This window comes from Bombus impatiens, unplaced genomic scaffold, assembly GCF_000188095.3.
Source record: "Bombus impatiens unplaced genomic scaffold, BIMP_2.2 scf_0017, whole genome shotgun sequence".
Classification (NCBI taxonomy): domain Eukaryota; kingdom Metazoa; phylum Arthropoda; class Insecta; order Hymenoptera; family Apidae; genus Bombus; species Bombus impatiens.
The window spans coordinates 1,437,231-1,443,343 of record NT_176436.1 but is presented as its reverse complement, the minus strand read 5'-3'; the positions used below and the strand labels follow the sequence as shown (position 1 = coordinate 1,443,343).

General features: G+C 31.6%; 1 long non-coding RNA gene across 1 annotated transcript; it reads left to right on the top strand.

Annotated features, from left to right (window-relative positions):
- The first annotated feature begins 3,148 nt into the window (after nucleotides 1–3,148).
- On the top strand, nucleotides 3,149–5,172 carry LOC117151195. Its single transcript, XR_004460947.1, has 2 exons — nucleotides 3,149–4,231; nucleotides 4,978–5,172. It is a non-coding gene; the product is annotated as an uncharacterized LOC117151195 (long non-coding RNA).
- The last annotated feature ends 941 nt before the right edge of the window (nucleotides 5,173–6,113 follow it).

Sequence of the window (6,113 nt, the reverse complement as noted above, 5' to 3'; positions counted from 1 at the left end):
TTCGATAACAAGATAAAATTGATCGATGTCTAAGTTTATCCTCATAAGGATGTTTCATGTAAAAGAGAATTTTTTTAATTTAGATTTCTTGGCAGATTTAAAGTTGGTGTAACTAGATGTTTTTAATTGATACATCCCTGATAGTTCATATCTTCGTAAGGACGTTTTATGATAAAGAGTGCTTTTTTCGATAGATTCATCGATAGGGTTGAAGTTGAGCTAAAGTAGAAATTTTAGAAAGGTATATATATGTATATATATAGGTTGCATTAGGTAGAATTAGCGAGATAATGATTGAAATATTAGCAATTAAATCTATAGATAATGTCCATAACTACTATGATACTAACTATGATAGTTTCCCAAAAAATAATATCGTTTCAGGAAATTAATGATTAGAATGTTAAAAAGATAAATGTACGCCCATTAACGAAATTAATTGCGGCAACATCTTGAAGAGCAACATAAACCATTAGCAAAGATTAATCGCAGAAACTAACGTAGTTTCTCCAACAAAATTAATGGATACAGTGTTTTGGAAGCTATCGCGGATTATTTAGTTAGAATAGTCAAAAACACTAGAAGTAGAATTCGATGTGAAATATTTTTAGCGTTTTATCGAGAAAGAGGATTCTAAGAGGACTCTAAGAGTAATAGCAAAAAAGATCGTGTATCTTAAAAAGTTTATTAATCATTTAGAAAATAGAAAACAAATATTTTAATTTTATTCTCCATAGCTTCTAAAGTGAATCACGAACGATTAAATGACACTGTAGAGACAATAGACATGATTAATTAAGATGCATACAGTTAGACAATGAAATTATCTTACGTATGTTATTTAATAATTCATAGCTTGATCGTATTTTACTGGATTGAGAAGATACTAATGATATTTTTGATGAATCGATAGATACAACACGGATAGAATAATAATAGGTACAGTGGCATGAGATAGTGTATGATAGGTTTGCAGCACGATACGAATGTCACGTTATGAAACATTGAACAGAATCTCCTTGAAAACATCATTCGATTTGAAAGGCTAATATTGCACACTGTCTGAATAGTAAACAGCAATTGCACTCGTGACCCGTTTGGTTTTGCAGAAGTTCAAAACGCAGTGTAGAGATAAAAAAAAGCTGGATTGGTTTAATACGAACTTTTAAAATGCAAAACCCTTTAACCTGCTGTTTGGGTGTTTATTAATGCAGCTTTTTATATTAATACTATTTGCTTAAGAAGGTTATAGAAAGGTGAAGAAAGTGTTGGTACGAAGTAGAAAATATAAAATAGCATCAAATAGAATTAACATATATATGTATAATCTCTGCATGTAAAAAAGAATTTAATAGGAAATAAGAAGATATAGTTATAAGAGAGAAAGCGAGTGTTTCGTCCGAGATCTGTTAGTATGGACTCTTCAGTGAGGTTTACCTAAGACAGTAAGGCTTAGACACAATGAGAGAAGAGAGAAAGAGATATAGTTATAATATATACGAAATATAAAATTAAGTACTGATATCTAAAATATAAAATGAACTGTCTATTTCGAAAGATTCGAAGCATCTGCCAGAAGAAAATATAGAAAATCGTTTCATGAAATAACAACATAATGTGTCTCCCAAAGACGGAAAAATAATAATAATATATAAATTGAATTAGAGAGATCTCAATCTGGATGGAATCTTCGAATCTAAATGGAAAAGAAAGTAAAACAAAGATTCGTTAAATTTCGTAAGATTGTTAAATTTTAAGTATTCATAAAAAGAGAGTACAGCAATTTATTTTAGATATAAAATAATAACACGATATATCTTCGCACAAACGTAAAATATTTAATAGGATACAGGTTGTCAAAATGTGAAAGGTCATAAACTGATAGATCCATTTCAAAATGCATCTAGAAAATCCTTTTCCCATAAAGATTGATTCCCATAAAAATTGTGGCATACAGACAAGTCGAAATTACAAAATTAAAGATCCATTTCAAAATCTATCTAATAAAGTTCTCAGTATTATTTTATAAATTAATAAGACGATATCTTCCTCTGGAAAAATACAAAAATTAGTAGGATATAAGTTGAACTGTTTGAAATTGAAACTTTAGATTGCACAAAAATTTATATGTTTGAACAAAGAGGACTATAGAAGAAGAAATTATATGCTTGGCTACAATCAAAGAAACTTAGCGAGTATCTAGAATTTGAGTGTGACAAATAATAAGATCATTCGATAATTGTTATTATGAATTTACCTAGCGGTAGTACAAAGCGATTATTTGTCTAGGGGCGCTTTAGTTTCCTTGGCAGAAATTATCTTTGCTTGTGACCTCACTGTAATGCGTTTATATCTAATTGTTTTTCTCGTTGCACCTTCGTTGTGGAACTGTATCTTGCACATGGCGTTTAAATTAATACACCTTTCCAGATGACTATACGCGACTGAAGTAAATATTCGTTCTGAAAGTTTTAGGATCGTAAATATTCAAATAAAATCCTTCGCTGCTTGTTACTCTTTCTCTTATTGTTAATTTAAACGTTAAAAAAGTTTCGCCCTCTTCGTCCGAAAATTTGGAAAATCTGGACCCATGGAAAAGATTAAGTTTTACGTTAATCGAAGTGTTTGAAGTTTGAATATTGCAAAGGATTATTAAAGTGGTTAAGGTTAAAAAGTGGGATAAAAGATAATGAAAAAAGTGATGAACCTGCACAAAGTAAAATAATAATTAAATATATTTAGAGTTTAACACCGCGGTATTGAAAATGTGTTCGCCTCTTCTATAAAACGCAGTGAATGAATGCGATCCCGACGATTTTACGGAATATCCGATAAGAATGGGTCGAGTGTTATCGAGAATCGTTTCGTTCTGCTCCACTAATTTTTTCTTTAAGCTCCACTGATCTTTCTTCTTTTATCCGTCTTGTGTGTTCGACGACAATACCGTGGGTTATTCGCGAGATCGTACCTAATTTGCTTTTAACGCGTCTACTTTTTATTTTCTCCTTTCTTCAATCCTACTTTTAATGCCATTTCACAAAGAATGTCGGTAATTGCGTAATAAAGAGCCAATACGCGATATAAAAAAAAAGAAAAGAGAGAAAAGAATTGTAATAAAGAATAAAAAGAAGCGATGTAAAAATAAAAAAAAAAAAAAAAAAAAAAGAAAAAAAAGTACATTAAAGATATTAAGAAATATGATAAACAAAGACGTACCTTCTTGCGTTTAATCGAATAGTCGCAGAATAGGAGTATAAATTAATTTGTGGTTAAAAAGTGTACATTGGATTTATTAATTAAGGGCTTTTACTTGTGAATAATCGTTGCGCAGTTAATTGATAATTATTATAATCTAAATGAACTTATTTACGTAAAATTATTATAATACTTAAAACAAGAAAGTTAAAGTAAGAATAAATTATAGAACTAAATTGCTTCATTTAAATGAAGAAAAAATAAGAATTGCAACTTTTAAAAATAAGTTATATGTTTCTTAAAATATTTGAAAAATATCCTATTGTATTTCTTATGAATAATAGTAGCCATCAGAAATCGAGAATACAACGATGGTTAGCACCCCAAGATTAATACAAGCAAACAACTATGAAGAATAACAAAGGAGGTACGAGAATATTAATGAAAAATTTAAATGTTCAATATATTTTTAAAATGCAATAAAAGTAATAAACGAAATAAAAATAGTTTCTCGTTATTAACCTCTGTATTTGTTGTGTTTCCACATTTAACACTCAATATATTAATCTCAATTTTATTTTCTCGTAAATACAAAAAACCTAACTGCTTATTTATTTATAAACATTATCTTTTATTTTTACTTAAAAAACGATTTTAATAAAATAAAAGTGTAATTTAAAAACCAGCGTAAACAAATTCGAGAGGCGAAATTGCTGAAATGTTCGAAGGATTAAGATTAATCTGCAGAAAGGAATTATTATTACAAAATTTACTCTAAGTTAACGACGACGACGACAACGACGATGACGACGACGACGTTATTTAGAATTTACAAAGAAGAGCAGGCCAGTCCATTTTTGATCTTCGTAATTAAGAAAAAAGGATAAACTGGAGATGTAATTAGTCATATCCGCATTAAGGTGAATCATACCCACATTGAGGAATATATCGTAATAATGCTAATGATGGACATGTAACTAGTTAAATATATAATGCTTACCAATGGCAATGAATGTTTGCTCTTCCAATACTAACCGTAAGTTCAATTAAATATATTACCTTTCTTTTTATTTTTTTTTATAAGTGGGGCAATCCTGACGGACACCTTGCCGCTTTTCTGGAAAGCGACAGGGTAGCGTCGGACTTACCGATTACAACCGCCGGGTGGCCTACCTAACGCCCAACAGGAGTGTTCCGAGACCGAATTCAAATTACTGTCGGAGCACTCCTGCGTCTTCTCTCATTCCGAGGGAGCCATTCCTCCGGTCAAGTTTGAGCATTGAGAGGGACCACACCTCTCGATGCTATCCCCTGGGTCGTCGTATAAGTCCGATGTACAGGACCCGGGAACAAACGATTCCCTCATATAGTCAGCACACTTCGACCCTGGTCCCACTGATATTCAGCAGCAAGCTACATAAGCCGTTGGCTGCTGCCGTCACTTTGGGGACCAAGTGCTTGAAGTGCGGCCTGAACGTCCATTGATTGTCGATGGTGAGGCCCAGATTTTCATCCGAAGCCCCACCTCGACATCCTGTCCGTTTATATCCAAACACAGGCCGGGCGGAGGAGCCTCCCTATGCCACCAGTCGTAAAACCAAGTGGCCTCCGACTTGGCTAGGGACATGCTGAGGTCCAGCCTGAATTAAATGTATTATCTATCTATTATTTACTTATCTATCTTTCTACTATCTCTTGTTAAAACTTGCTATGTGTTAACCAAATTCATTATACGTAACCGATATTTGATAGAGGTATGCATTACTAATTCTAACTTCGCAGGATATCTTAACAATAATTAAATTCTAAGAGATAATTCTAAGAGTAACTACTCCTATGTTGGATGCAGTTAATGCGGTCATTGCACAGTAAGAATATTTAACATAAGAGTAAATTAACGGTAAAAAATACGAGTAACTCTGGGTGAAGAGATTAAGTGATAAAACGATAAAATGGAACTGATAGAGTGATGTTATATCGTTGGTAAATATTCTTGTTTTTCGCTCATTCATTGTATGAGTCCCTCAGAGAATCCATGCTGATCAAACTGGCCATATATTGGACAATTACAAATATTACTTTCTAAAATTTAGCTTAGTATTCTTTTTCTAAAATGTTCAATCTTAATATGATCAGTTTGGCTTCTGGGAGGTTCATATATTCTCTGTCATTAAAAAATTCAAAAAAAAAAAAAAAAAAAAAAAAAAAAAAAAAAAAAATAGAGGGAAGGAAAGAAACATAAGATAATATACGAAAGTCTATAAGTGTAAGTCTGTATACTCCCATCTATGTTGAAATAAGGTAGAAAATAATTTAATTTAATGTAACTCAACCATAAAGTAATTGAAGGTATGTATACGCTAAAATGTTCTGTATCACATAGCACATAGTTCAACTGTAATCGTTAATTAAAAGATGAAATGCACGAATGGCGTAATAATGGGAATCATTATTTTGCTCCGTTCCCTTAGAATCTTTTAATGTTCCAGGAACAATTCAAATTTTTCCAGCGACACGAAGTTGCGAACGAAGAACAAATGCTAATAGTCAGATGTTCGATATATTTCGAAAACTGCAGTTTCTTTTTTTAATGAACCTTCAACGAGAAATATTTGTAATTCAACTTTTTTTTTTAATTATTCAGTGATATGTCCGGGCATTTTGTCGGTCAGTAAGTTCCGTACAATGATAAATCAAGAAGTGATTGACGATCGTGTATCTTGACATTATGCAAAATAGCAGAGAGGTGAGAAGAATCAATCATGGGCATTTTGCTTGGTTATATAAGGTTCGTTAACTCACTTGAGTCATTTGTAATTTCTGTTACCATCGTTGGTCCAAATCTTAAATTAAAATTATAATTACAATTTCAACGATATAATTTAATTATAAACAAATGTACGAAAGATAAAAAATAA